This window comes from Periophthalmus magnuspinnatus, chromosome 12, assembly GCF_009829125.3.
Source record: "Periophthalmus magnuspinnatus isolate fPerMag1 chromosome 12, fPerMag1.2.pri, whole genome shotgun sequence".
Lineage (NCBI taxonomy): Eukaryota > Metazoa > Chordata > Actinopteri > Gobiiformes > Gobiidae > Periophthalmus > Periophthalmus magnuspinnatus.
In genome coordinates, this window is record NC_047137.1 from 13,144,235 (window position 1) to 13,159,885 (window position 15,651).

At 41.1% G+C, this 15,651-nt stretch overlaps 1 protein-coding gene across 1 annotated transcript in view; it reads right to left on the minus strand.

Moving 5' to 3' along the window:
• Positions 1–15,651, minus strand: part of whrna (whirlin a) — a 344,555-nt gene that overhangs the window by 136,174 nt on the left and 192,730 nt on the right. The window lies entirely within an intron of this gene.

A 15,651-nucleotide genomic window follows, 5' to 3' on the forward strand; every position in this document is an offset into this window, starting at 1 on the left:
AAATAGGGCGCGGGAGAGTTCGCTAAAATGCTCAAACAGGTATGGATGACGGAAAGATAACGCTTTACATCAAGGAACCACTCACTCGTTCACACACACATTCATACACCGGTGTACACAGACACTGGGAGCGAGACAATGGGTTAAGAGTCTTGCTCAAGAACACAACAACAGCATTCATCTGTGGGAGCTGGAATCGCACCGCCAACATAAAGCAGACCTATTGTGCCAAATCGACTTTCCAAATCGATTTTTGAACCGACATTTACTCATCCACAGTTGTATTTGGAGTGATTCGTGCAGGTTTGAACAATCTTTAATAGTTTTTTTTTTTCAACCATTTTGCGGATCAATCCCCATTTTCACCGCCGCCGTTTACATCCCCACTGCTCTGTACTTACTTCATTCAACAATTTTATTTTCTTAATCGGCGATAGACACAGGATTTGGCAGCGTTATGTCATTATTTTGGTACAAATGAACAAAAAGAGCCACTCACCCATTCACAGACCCATTCATACACCAGTGTACACAGACATTGGGAATCGCACCGCCAAAATGTGGGTCAGTGGATCTGAACGCTCAACCAATGATGTTCATATCGAGAGCGGGATTCGAACCACTGAGCTTCGGATCAGTGGACAAACAGTGGACAAACACTTCAACACTACCATCCAAGCCACTGTCGCCCATGTATTTTTACCCATATCTGAACTTTAAATCACGTTGTTGATCGAATAAAGCATTTCCGTCATGAGGACCTGGTTTGTGTGTCTCGAGGCTGTGTGTGTGTGTGTGTGTGTGTGTGTGTACAGAGGCTAAGACAGGTTCAGATTCTTAGTGAAATGTGCTCTGTGTGCTCAGTGTGGGCTGCTCCTATTGTGTGGCTGTCAGACTGCCACATCTGAGCTGGATCCAAATAATACACCAGAGCTCACGGAACAGAAACGGACTGACACCAGGCACCAAAAATACCTCTCAATTACATAAATATGCACTACCATGTTTATATAATAATTTAGTCTTAAGATTTGATTTGATATAACACAGATTTGTCCCGTTTCGTGATTGTAGTAAGAGCGCAGTTCATTTAAAATCAACTATGAAGGTATACTTTTAACGTATCACATGTTACAAATAAATGTGCGTTTTTCTTGCAGTTGTGTGGTATAAATTCTATTATTAATTTATTTAGTCATGTTTTTGTTTTCAGTTTTGTTACAGCGCAGTAAAAATAGGCCATAATCATACCTCATACAATCAGCCAGACCTAAGGGTTCGCAGAGTGGCCAAAAAAAAAATGGCCTGATGATGGTGATCAGGAAGGCACAACATATGTGCCATGTTTTCAAGGTGAATGGACTTCCTGGATCACTTAATGACATCACACAGTGGGTCCAAGCAATTTCAACTCTTGAAAAGTCTAAATATACAAGAATACTCAAAAGGTTGTGCATTGGCTGACTGCGGAGGCTTTGTGAACTGTTGTTGTGTCCTTGGGCAATACATTTAAACAGCTACAAGTCAAAACAACATTATAATAAAACTTTAAAGCAACATTATAATAAAACTTTAAAGATTTAATGAGAACAGACTCCCAATGCAATGACTAAAATATATAACCACATCTCATGTTTAGAGCCATAGTGGAATACGCATACTGACTGTCATATTACTTCTCATTTCAGATCTAATGAAGGAATTGTCCCAAGGGAGGCAGATACAATAACACTAATAGACAGGAGTTGACCTCTATGTTCAGAATGTCCTGTATTAAACATTACAGACAGTGAGGTGTGTGTGTGTGTGTGTGAGACATACCAGAGAGCTGTAGGAGGGTAATCACACCAGCAGGGGGCTAATGAGAAACGATGTGTGTGTGTGTGTGTGTGTGTGTTCAAACATCTGGGACTTAAACGCTGCTGTCACTCACTCACATGCATATATTAAAGCTCAAGTGTAAACCCAAGGGAGCTTCTAAACGCCCGGTATTTAAAAACAAATATTACAATTTATGAATAGACCTGAAGTTAAAGGGCCTGTATCTATCTTTTTCCCTATGTATCTGATCAGAACGGGTCTTGCCCCAGTACAGATACATTGTATGAACAGCCCTTAATAAGCAGAAAGTGTACATTAGCACGCTAGTTGTTGTTAGCTTAGATGGCAAAGCTTCAAATTTATCTCTGAGAGTTTGCTTATAAACTACAATCCGTTTAAAATGAACTAGTTATGTTTTTCACAGTTTTTCACAGTTTAAAACACACTAAAAATAAAAAAATAAATAAATGTACCATGTTATAACTTAAATTTATAATGTAATAATCCACCAAAGTCTGACGGTTTATAGACGTTTATGCATCTTCACCCGACATAATTTAAAGAGCATTATGCTAAATCGATTTTTGGAGCTCTTTAGAATGTTATAACATCGTTCTCTCATTAAAAACATATCTGAAGAGGTCATACATGCATGTTTGAGGAATCTAGTGATCTCTCCCGGGCCTTATTTGAACCCACAAGCTCAGCCCACAAGCCCACGTCAACCTGATACAAAACTGTACACTATGACGTGACAAACCTGATGCGATGTGCAGTAGTTTCATTAGCGGGAGGCACGTTGATTGTGTTGTGATATCACTCTGGAGGACTGAGGACTGAGGAGTGACTTAGCACAGAGAGCGAGCGGAGGGGAGACTCAGAACGGCAAAAGTGAAACTCATAAAACATGTTAATATTTCGTTTTCGGCGAATAAGGCATTTTCAAAACATTCTTGACTGAATAATAATTAGCATTAGCCACATAGAGCGTGTTCCACTGTAAATGATTTGATAAAGAGAGACAGGCACGATATGGGATTCAACATTGAGGTGTAAAGTATTGTCAACTGTGCAACTCAGAACCCAGAACCCATTTTTTTGCGTCGGTTGCTATGGATACAAACTGCTTCATCGTACAATACCAAGAGCTCTTACCCAACTGTGCCCCACCTTTCAAAATAAAGTCTGAAACTGCTGTAGCGACCTCACGGACATTTAGTCTTCAGAATGAGCCTGTACACTGCCAAGAGAATTACTCTAGTGATGAAAATAGCACCGTTGCCATAGTAATTAACAATCCAAAACAACATATTCTATCTCTTGCGTGGTTAAAAGGCCTCGAAATGACCTAGGAATCATTTAAAATCCATGTTTGTTGGGATCAGGATGTCAAACATAACACAAATCTACCTCCGAAAGTGTAATCCATGGTACTATAGATAAATACAGGTTCCACGTTCGAGTTTGCATGTTCTCTCTGTGTCTCGATCGGTTTCTTCCGGGCACCCATCAACCGAAAACACCTCCAGCTAAGGTAGTCCTGGCCTACAGACTGCTCACGAGAGGTTGCACCAGCAGCATGGAAGGTCGGGTCAAATGTAGAGGACACGTTTTCCTACTGGGACAATAAAGTGAACATAAAACGCTAGCGAATGACATTGGCAGATGTTTGGCGGTAAAAATCCTTGTTGTCGGACATCTTGACTGTAACTTCTGGCACATCTTCACCTCTGCGCTAATGCGTCTGCTAACAGCTCGGGATCAGACTGTGAGTGTCCATGTCTCATCGGGACATGCATTATAGATGTAAGACAGGGACACCAAAACAACATCCATCAAACTCCACGGCTAACACCACTCCAGGGAGACACACCGGACTTTTCCTCAGCCCTCCTCTGTCTGTGGAACAGTGACAGTGACACTTGTGAATTATTTATCATTGAGTCTTTGTACTTTGGGACGTCTTAACCTTGGTCTTTCCCGTTGTGTAACTTAAAAATGTATATTTATAATGAGCAGATGGTTCAATGTCTGCTGATGCACCGGGGAGTCAAACAGCTTTTGCCCCGAGGAGTCAAACAGCTTAAATGAGGTTACGAACAATAGCTGTTAGCATTAAAGTTTGATAGGAATGAGAGCTGGAATGATCGGGGGCCAACATTTCGTACAAGAACACATGACTATATAAATCTAAGGCAGGGGTCTCAAACTTAAATTATCTGGGTGCCGCAGGAGGTAGAGTCTGGGTGAAGCTGGGCCGCATCACGTATTCCGTTTTGCTAAAATCTTCTCAAAAGTTATCGCTGTTTTCAATATACATCAGGAAATATGCCAATTCTTGTGGATTTTATGGCTGTACATCATTATTTGTTGAATCTTTTGTGATGGGAGTACACATCGCAACTAACATTAAACTTTCATATTGTCCTGCGGGCCGCAAAATATTGTCTCGCGGGCCGCAATTGGCCCTAGGACCGCGAGTTTGAGACTTCTGATCTAAGGACAAGCCGCATCAGATTTTTCATTTTTAGATAGCACTTTTGGGGCGAGGTGGGTTAAGTGTTTTGCCCAAGGACGCAACAGCAGCATTCATTCGTGGAAGCTGGAATCACATCGCCAACTTGTGGGTCGTGGATCTGACCGCTCAACCGATGATGTTTATGTCGAGAGCGGGATTCGAACCATCAAACTTTAGATCAGTATCAATATTTCTGCGCTTTTGTGGTTCATTCTATATATATTTTTGTTTGATAATCCCCAACAACATATTTAGACACATGTTTAAACACAAATTATAATCTGACCAAACTATAATCTGATATTTGCCCATCCCACATCGGTAATACCATCCTATTCGCACCATTTCCACCGCAGCAGCAGAACAATCAGCCTCCTTCATATCATTCTTACCATAGTCTAAGTGCCAAATTTTATGCATTCAAAAAAACTCTTACACCTCACATGTTTGTTTGTCTGTCCCGGTTGAGATATTTTTGCATTGTATTGTTAAAATCGCCACAGTAAACTCGACACTCCAGGGATATTCTTCCGTGAGTCCTCTGGAATATTAATTTTGTCCTGAAGCATTCCCAGACGGTACGCGCCCCGGCCTGTTCTACATTCTAGCCAGAGCGTAGTATTCTGACAGAGAAGTATTTCACAGCACTGGCCTGTCATCGTTTCTGCTTTTATCCATATCCGGAGGTCTGCTTTTAGGAGGGTAATGCAGGAGACGGGTTAAGGGGTCCCAATATGTCCAGATATACTGAGCAATGACACTTTTAACCACAAACAAACCATATTCTATTGCAGTTTGGAGGCACATAGGTCACAACATCTGGTGCTTACATTAAATCCAAACATTCATTAAAAAATACACCACGCAGACACAAAACAATAAATAATAAAAACGCAAAAAAAACCTTGTAACGCGATAAATATGGAGCGGCTTAGTGGGTAGAGCAGTGGTCCCACAACCCAAAGGTCAGAAGATTGATACCCACTCGGGATGTTCTGTCATTGTGTCTTTGGCAAAACATTTGAACCATCACGAGGGGCCGATGGTACAGATTGCCGCAGTCTGCCCCAAGGCTAGTAGTAGTACTACAGTAGCACCGAGAGTGGAGGGAATGAATAATGACGAGAGTGTAGCGCTACAACTGTAAGGCATTATTATTATGATTAAACAGGGATAATTACATTTCCGCAGGGTATTAACTGCTAACTCATAACATATTTATATCACCATGTTACCTTTTTGTTGTTTTGAAAATGCTAAATTCATCGAAAACAATGTATTGACATGTTTTACTTTCGTTTTTGATGCTGTGAGTCCCTCTTCCCTTTGCTAAGTCACTCCCCCTTCAGAGCACTACCACAATATTTATGAAACTACTGCACATCGCATCAGGTTTATCAAGTTTTGTATCATGTTTATTGTATATTTATGGAGAATTGTCGTGCGGGAACATGTGTGACGTAGGCTTGTGGGCGGAGCTATGTACAGGCTCATACTGCTAACCGTACGGAGGCTTCGAGTAGGGCCTGGGACAGATCACAGAATTACTAAAACATGCACAGATGACATCTAAAACCTCTTGAGTCGTGTTTTTGATGAGGGAACAGAACTTTTGTGTAACACCCCCTCTTTAAGGAGCATCTTCATTAATGACTTGTGCAGAAAGTTAGCTTGTGCGTTGTGAGTTTTGCACAGAATTATACTGGTTATAATCATAAGGAGGGTTTGAATAGGGCTCGGGAGAGATCTCTAAAATACTCAAACATGCACGGATGACATATAAAACCTCTTCAAGCCTGTTTTTGATGAGGGAACAACGTTACAACATGGTAGAAAGCTTCAAAAAGTCGATTTTGCATAGTTTATCCCCTATCTGAAGTAGTAACATACCTAAACAAATCATTAAGTTAAATTTAAGTGTCAATATTACACTCTTTTCAGTTATTCTTTTTATTAAACATCTACCTGGAGTTGTCATTCATGCACTAATTTTCAGAGTCCAGTGGGACCCTTTGCATATCCCTAATCTACTTTTAGCTCCATACGGCTCTGCACATCATCTCTACTCACTCATCTTACCCCCCGACGTCCCTCCCAGCTGTCCGCAGTCATCCACAGTTCCTTTTGCAAGTGCTACTCTGGCTCTTACAGCTCAATGTAGCGTGAAGAATGAGGTACTTACCCTTCTGCAAACTGGGGCCCCTGACACCGCAGACACGAGCGCATGGGGGCCTGACCAATGTTCCTGCTCCAAATGTGACCATGCATCACTCTGAGCCTGAGAGGTCACGATGCGGGATTGAACCTGCCATTCAATTCGGAGAGCTAAGGGCCGGCAGCCAAGGTAAGAGGGGAAAGTCAATGTAAGCTAGCATATTGTTTCGCGGCACTAGGGCATGTCATGTGAGTTATTGCTACGATCGCGGTTGGCGGGTCCTTTAATAACAAAGGATCAACTAAAGCGCACTCTTGGAGGTTTTCAGAATCTTGTGATGAGGGGGGGGCTGCAGTTTCCGTTGATATACCCAAAAGGAAAAAAAAAAAATACAATTAGTGACCAGACCTGTAAAGTATCTACGTTTAGCAGCGCGCACTACTTTAAACTTGTATCTCGAACAACGTACTAATGCTTAAGTTACTAACACGTGACTACCGGTAAAATGCATTGACATAAAATACAAAAGGAGACATTGTTGCTCGGAGTCAAGGACAAAACTGTGAGTTCCTGCGACCCTGCTGTTGCGTGGGAGCACATGAAGATAACGCTATACTGACCAGAAGAGGGTCCTTCTTAACGCACACACACGAGAAACACTATAAAACCTGTAAACATGGACATCTCAGGACTTTCATCTATCCTTTCTGTAGAGTCCGTTGCTTCATTGTTCACTTTATCTGCGCAAAACTCATTAAACCCTTCTGACTTTCTTGGTCCTCTTTGACGATTACACCTGAAACGAACATTCTTACAGACCCAAGAACTCAAAGTATTCCATGGGCAATGAGTTCTTGGACAGCATAACGTCTGCATAATGCCCCATCTTTTAAAAAATCAGCTTATTAAAGAAGAGACATTATGCAAAATCCACTTTTTGGACCTGTTTTCCATGTTATGACGTTGTTCGTTCGTCAAAAAAACGCGCTTGATCAAGTTTTAGATCCATGCATGTTGGAGTAATCTTGCGATATCTCCCGGGGTTAGCGGAACAACCCTGTACGCGCTGATTGTATTGTGATAGCGCTCTGAAGGAGGAGTGACTCAGCGTGGAGAGCAAAGGGAGGGAGAGCTCAGAAAAAAACGTGCTTGATGAAGTTTTAGATCATGCATGTTTGAGTAATCTTGCGATATTTCCCAGGCCCTATTCAAACCCTCCTTACGGTTAGCTTTGTTTTGTAATAGCGCTCTGAAGGAGGAGTGACTCAGCGCGGAGAGCAAAGGGAGGGTGGGCTCAGAGCGACAAAGTGAAACTGAAACTTACTAAACATGTTAATACGTTGTTTTCAGCTAGCGCATCATTTTCAAAACAATAAAAGGCAACGTGGTGCGTTATGTTACGTGTTATCAATTAATACCCCATAGAAGTGAAGTATCCTCGCTTTAAAAAATATAAATATCTGCTGCTCCCATTGAATATAGTGAAAATCCAGCAGTATTAAAGTGTCGTCTCTTTGCAACACTGACAACAGGACAAGCTCGCTCACTGTGTACGTGACTACATCTCTGCATGGGGTGGACAGCGGACTGCAGAGAAGATTTGAGTAACTGCGAAACGTGAAAATACACAGTGATTCAAAGGTTTACAAAAGTGTGTAACATGCTGATGACCAAAAGAACTACAACCTGTAATGCCTGAGAGAGTCTAACAGTTCTGTGTATTGTTTGAGAGCTATGGGGTTCCAGTCACTGCTTTTTGTTTTTTTTAGCTGTTTGTGAACTCAGGATTTTAGTGGATATTACAATAACAGCCACATTTTTGTCAGATAAATACATAATCTGTTATAATATTGTAAAGTGCTGCTGCTGTGAAAAAGCCCCTTACACAACGTTTTAACAACTCTGTGCTGATTGCTAAACAAAATCAAACAAGTCATCAAAAACATCGTCTTTTTGAGGGAGGTTTCATCTATTTGAACACCTCTGTGTTAATGTGTCATGTTTTAGAATACCGATATCTGATAGTGTCTTCGTATCCTTGGGCAAGACACTGTTGTATGAATGTGTGTGTGAATGGGTGAGTGGTTTCTTGATGTAAAGAGCTTTAAGGGCCTTGAATGTGGCGCTACAGTTGTCCCTCGCTAAATCACGGTTCACCTTTCGTTGTCTTACTCTTTTGCGGATTTTTTTGTGCAATTTTAGTCAGTTTCCTCCGTGCCGTGTCTCCTGTACAGTACAGAATGTGTTCAAATTTACATAAACGTTGTACCGCAGTGTGACTCTGAAGTGCTGTATGTTTGCAATTTGTTTTCTCCCCGACAAAACCCACGATGTCCATGTCGATGAAATGTTCCGCACCGACAAAGACGCTGAACTTTGAGAGAGTTTAAACAAGAGAGAAATGTGAGAAAATGTTAATGCCTGTGTGAGAAAAGTGTATAAAGTGTGTGGTGAGGGGTTTTACAGCCAAAAACATATAGAATAAAGTAAAAATTAAGCTGATGTGTCGCAGATTTCACCTATTGTGGGTTATTTTTAGAAGGTGACCCCTGCGATAAACGAGAGACCACTGTATATATAAATCTGACCATTTAGAATGATATTTGTCCTGCTGTTGTGGCTTATAACCGATATTTGCCGATACAGATATTTAGCTTTAGCTTTAACATCCATACCAAAGCACACATATTTATCTTAAGTTTAAGTAATGTTCACAAATTAACTTTTCACTTTGTAAAAATAGAACCAGAATATTTTTTATCTGGGATATAAAATAATTTATTACATACAGACATATAATACTGCTCTACTTCCATTTTTACTTCAAATTGGGAATGTGTGGGAATTGGCACATGGACATGGAGAATTGCAACAATATCAGAATTGAATATCAGTATTAAAAACAATCGATATTGGCTGATAATGGGACCGATATATATTCCATCCCTATTTGAGAACTTAAAACACTGCCTCAGTTTGGAAAATACAGTGTCCCTTCTTTCAAGCGAGACGATCTCTGCAGTACAAAAATGTTCAGGACGAGTCTGCAGATGGTTTATGGATTCAGAAACTACACATGAGGTTTTCAAATTTCTGATCTATAACATAACAATCCAGGGAAAATTTAAACTGAGTGTTTTCTGAGCCCCCAGAAGGATATATATAACAGAATTACTGACGGAAGCGTGAATAAAACAAAGTATAACCCCCAGATATGTTTTTGAAATGAATCAAAATAGTAATTTTCATGATATGTCCCCTTTAAGTTATAAAAGGACAGTGAGGTTTAAAGTGGTACTGAACACTTATACACTTTTTTCCCCATCTAAACTGTGTCTGTGTAGTTTGAATTGCATTGTCTACTGTTCTCAGTCATTTTTTGGGGGCAATTTTAATACAAACTAGGTAAATGCGCAGCTCTCTGGTCAAAAAACACCTAAATCAAAGTAGTTGGTGACATCACACAAGACAAATTACAGCCAGGTTTTTCTGATTTCTGATTTAAAAAACACTTGACTGCAGGGACGGGGTTTGAAGCATCGATACCTGTTAGAACAATCACACTGCTCGTTATACCCCCCAGACCCCGCCCCTCCTCACCCCTCTGTGCTTGTGGGCGGAGTTTAGGTGTTTAGCTCTAGCTCTAGCCCCATCAACAGCCATTTTAAACTCCAAAATCTATTTCCCCTCCTCCAAAATGTGCGCTGACTTAACTTACACGAGCAATACGTCTCCTTTAAGCATCTCTCTTTAACACAACATTAGCTCTCTCCGGTGGCTCTGTTATGTTATGCGTATTCTGACAACACACTTCAGTTAAAGTTTATGAATATAGTGCGCCATTAAAATCTGGTTATTTATAGAGCGTTTTTACAGGCTCCAAACCCAAGTGCGCGCTAATACGGCACTTTTATTTCGCTGCTCATTTCAAGCGGGTGTTGTCACCACTGAAAATAAATGTGTCAGTTTCGCTTGTCCAATTTATTACACCTACTTTGTGTCGGTAACGCGCCGCCATGAATCTCACCTCTATATAACAACCCGCTCGGCTCCTTAGTTGTTATAAATGTTCGCTAACCTCGTCGCTGTGCTATGGGCGCTAATCTCTTTACTTTCCAAATAGTTTCTTTTGCACTTTGGGAGGCATTCAAGAGGTAGCTTTGCCAACTTTTTCGATTGTTTCTTGCTCCCTCCACAAAACAGACGGGTTAATGACTGGATCTCTCCTCGCCAGAATTGAAATGCTCGCAACGCCTCAGTCCACGAGATGTCAGAATATGTTAATGTGTCTATTGAACGATGCCGGCGTGCTCGGTTCAGCTGCATCTTCGCCTGCAGCTTTGGCATTCGGCCCCTCACGTCTGCGCGGTGTCGTTTGTACATTTGAATAACAGAAGCGTGGGTGGGAGCTGGTTGGCGCAGAGCCGGACTGTTCTGCTCTGCCCGATAGCACCTGTATAAGTGTCATTACGGTCCTATAGTATGAATTATTCAGATTTTCAAAGCGACTTGGCCTTCCATAGACTAACAGAGTCATATATGCGTGGAGAACAAGTCACATCCTCTACTTCTCACATGTGGATGTAAACATGGGCTTAAGTCTAGTGTCCACTGCGCCATTTTCTCCTCTGTTGCATGTCACACGATTAGTGCACACGATCAGTCAGGCACGAAAAATAGTAAATGAAAGGGAAATGTTTAACAGAGGTTGAACACATATGCAGCGAGAGGAGGACTCACTCTGCGACCAAGACCCAAAATATCAGGCAGGCTTCAGATCTTTGGTCGTCGGACAAAGTTTGATCTTTGTTCCTGTCTCACTGTGAGACGTCCAACCCACAATTTTGAAGTACAACTCAATGATTTTCCCCATAATCAGAAATCAGTCCACACACATGGATAAAATGGTGCAGTAGACACTCGGCTTTAAAGTGCAGTGAAAATGGAAACTAGAACAAACATACACCCTAACCCTCCGGTCCGAGGTCCAATTGTGGCTCGTGTACAAATTTCTACTGGAATAAAAATAATTATGTGTGGTCTGTCAGCAATGTTGGCCAGTGTAAAATGCACATGTACAAGCAATATTATATTTCACCAGAAGATGGTAGCAGGTCGGAGCCGTGCTCCAAGGCTACGCACTCGCTGACTTTTATCGCCAACTGGATAAAGACAGATTTAAAGAAATTCAAACCTTTGCTAAGAAAATGGTGAGTTTGTTTGGTTCGACATATTTGTGTGAGAACACATTCTCGGTTATGAACTTTAACAAGAAACGTGTGAGGACAAAACTAACTGACTCTGACCTACGTGACGTTTTGTGCATCAAGGCCACTGTCTTTGAGCCAGACCGGGCCTATTTACTACAGTCCACATCTCAGTTTCATCCTTCACATTAGTGCTAAAAAGTTATTTGTTTTATTTGTATTTGTATTTTTTTGTATTTGTCTGAGATGAATAAATTCTAAAATCTCAGTGATTTTATTGTGATTATTAAAAGCACAATTTAAATGTTCACTTTTTCATATTTATCATTTGTGTATCATTCAATTGGTTTTGAAAGGTGAAAGCCATTTGTGATAATAAGTAAAAAAAATAATTAAATAGGCAATTTACATTTAATATTAATGTTTCAAAGAATGATCAGGCCGAATGATCGGCCCCCAAACATTTTCACCTCACCAAATCTGGCCCTCTGTGCAAAAAGTTTGGACACCCCTGCCCTAAACCCTAATCCCTGCTCTGTTCTTTAGAGGACTGTATAATACTCATACAGAGCACATGCACTGGGGAATGTTGCAGCCAAATGTGAAGCTAGGATGAAAATTAGCTCCTCCAAATCAAGGTGGCACCCGCAGGTGGGCAGGGAGTCAGAGTGTGATAGGTGGCTCAGCAGGCAGACTGGTGCAGCATCTGGTCATGAGCTGACAAGGTGGCAGATGCAAGCGGTCAAAATGAGTTTCCTTTGCACTCTTAAAGACAGGGTGAGGAGCTTTTCCACGCTCAGAGTAGAGACACTGCTCCTCCATGTCGAGCAGCTGAGGCGGCTCGAGTATCTGTTGTGAATGCCTCTTGAATGCCTCCCTGTTTACCCTTGTTTTTTATCTTGTGTTTAAGCTTTTACATACGTTTCTGGATTTAAGATGATGTCACAACTTTCTATACGTCACTAATATTTCATTCAGATGCCAGTTAAGTTAAAAGCAAGCTCTAGGGTCTAGGGTTTATGAATTTAGATATTCCACGGTAAAGTACAACATAATCAATAGGAAAACTGGTGCCAGAGCCAGATTTCCCCATGGATTACAGCGTACTTTATCCACAGACTGTATAAAAAGTGGCCTAAGTGAGTGTGGCCCGTAGTGTTCGACTTCAGCCAAATGAAGCTCGAGGCAAGAAGTTATAGGGGCGAATTTGGACCAAAGAGTCAATACGGAGAGAGGCTGTTGAAGGTAACGCACTTTCCCTCCGGCACTGCTGTTTTTACAGGGATCGGGCACTTAGCAACAATAAAACCTGTTGCTAATGTTACCGGGAGCGACCTCGAGGAAAGAAGACAGCTGATTAATCTGTTATTAATGTTCATATGTTGTGAAATACTAGGATCATGGAGAACCGGTCAATATAAACATTTTAAGACTTAAATGATGAGCCTGACAGCAGCAGTTAAGAGAGAGGGGCGACAGTTTTTCAATAGAAAGTGAACTGAAGCCAGAGTAAATGAAGCCGGAAGCACGCCCATGATCACGTACTATTTGGAACAAGGCAGCTAGCAGGTTAGCTAGGTCTATTTATATACACAGTCAATGACTTTACCATGAAATATCCAAAAGGTAAACGCACAAATGTTGATCCTGGTCATTTCTATAGTGACTAGACGCACAAATTCACCATATTATAATAAACATCTGCATTTCCACGTGACCTTTAGCCCTCCCTGTTCATACAATTCCACATAAGGTTTCCCCTAATCAAAACTAAAGCAGAAAAGCGTTCACTCCATTGTCCCTCCGCCCCATGAGTCTCATTATACATATAGAGTTCAGAACAAACAGAGATGAAGCAGAGCCAGCCTCATCTTCCTCTCCTCCTCCTCCTCCTCCCCCTCTACTCTGCACCTGCATGTGAGCCCGGTGACATTTAGTCCAGACTGCAGCGGTGAGTTTAATTAGTGGACTCATCTCCTCACAATCCTCTTTTATTGGCAGCTGCGGAGGACCAGAGAGAGACCATTATCTGTTTTTCCACCTGCTTTCAGGAACACGGTGGCTCGGATCTCAGAAGGAATATCCAGAGCAGTTGGGGAACGGTTGCACAGGGATAAGTGTGTGGTTTTATACAGGAAGCTGGGACTAAAGCAGGATCTGACCACGACTAAACCAAGAATCAAGAACTACTACTTAAAAGTCACTGACACTTTTAAATCTTCAGTAGCTCCTATAATTCTTCACTTATACTCACCAGATTTTAGCGGTAGGTAAACTGAACCTTAAGAGATTTTTTGAAATATATACGGTTATAATTGTTCACTTACACTTGAACTTATCACTACTTCAACGACAGGAAGTAAAAATGACCTAATTTTTGCACTGAACAGCCCGATCCAACACACTCTGCATAACATTTAAAGCATTTCTGGGCTTATGTCTCTTATTTGATTCTCGATATTACTTTTTAACTCGTTTACTGTCTGAGGTTTATTCACAAACTCCTTTTCTTTAAGATCGCCCCACAGGAAGAAATCGGGACTAGTCAGTTCTGTGGAGATCACATACTGCCCCCTGTCTTTGAAAAACACTTATTATTCCTTTAATGGCGTTTACGCTCGGGGCATCTCTGCTGGATTTGTGAATTTGACCCATGTGACTCAAAGTACCACTGTACATTGAGGGTTTGTTCCTCGGTGCTGTATTTGCTCAGATTTATGTCGGAAGAGTCGTTCTAAATCCTCTGAAAAAATATAAATGTGCTTCCCAAACACGCAGGAAAAGTCTGAACTTGTGATAACTAACCTGGCTCTCATGTTTTTTCACAAACTAGTGGAAAAATAGTCTTTATTTCAGCTAAAATAATCCAGAGTATGTCTATCGGAGTCACAGTGTTTGTTTTGGTTCGTTCTGCTGTTGGCTTTTGCCCAGACCACAGTGCTGCCGTGTGATGGGTCAGTTTTGAGGACCATCACATGCAAATGCTTCAACTGGAGCTGAACAAGATGGATTCTCGAGAGTTTGTGACCTCATAAAAATCGTGACAGTTTGTTTTACTGGCGAGGCTAAGCGATGAGTGGATACCAAATGTCTATACTGACTGAGGTATCGAAAAGTAATGATTCTCATGTAAAAATACTTACTCAAAATGTCTCCAAATATAGCAGTTTTTGAGTTTTAAAAATTCTTTGTTTATATTTTATTCTATCTTCACATATACTTCATTTATAGATTCGTTCAAACTGGGGTGGAGCAAAGATAACGATGCCAAAGTAAAATAGTTTATAGCAGGGAGGTAATGCAGCTCATTAAACTGCTGCCACCTGCCGTTAAACAACAGTGAGAAAAATCATTCTTTGAAGTTCTATGCATTTTAAAGCACCATCTGTAAGTTTATTCGATTTTTTTCACCAGTGGATGTCAGATGTGAAACCCCTCCTTCCCAAAAACTGTAAGACTCTAAGTCAGGGCTGTCCAAACTGCGGCCCAGGGGCCAAATGCGGCCCCAGACCAATTTTTGTTGGCCGTCATGCCTCCTCCTAAACTGGCCTGATTTATTAGGAAGTATTTTTTATTCCAAACTGAACAGATTCTGCCTCTATAACCTGAATAACATCACATTGCATTGTGACAGAGACCTAAAAATAAGCTTCCAAGTCTTAATAATGGTACAATCGCTCTTTCAAACCTGTGTTAAATGCACCTTTTGTGGCCCTCCGCTTCAAATATGTCTCAGTATGCAGCCCACGGTAAAAAAGTTTGGACACCCCTGCTCTAAGTACTTTCTTTTCTACTTGTTTGAGCAGGTATCGATACTAAAAAAGTCACATTCAGGACAAAAATGAACCTTTCCTGAATATCTTTAAAATGATCTAGAGCTGTATCAGAACAAGTATAAGACATAGACTAGTATACGCCCTGGACGACTCAAGTAAGAGTAAAAAAGTATT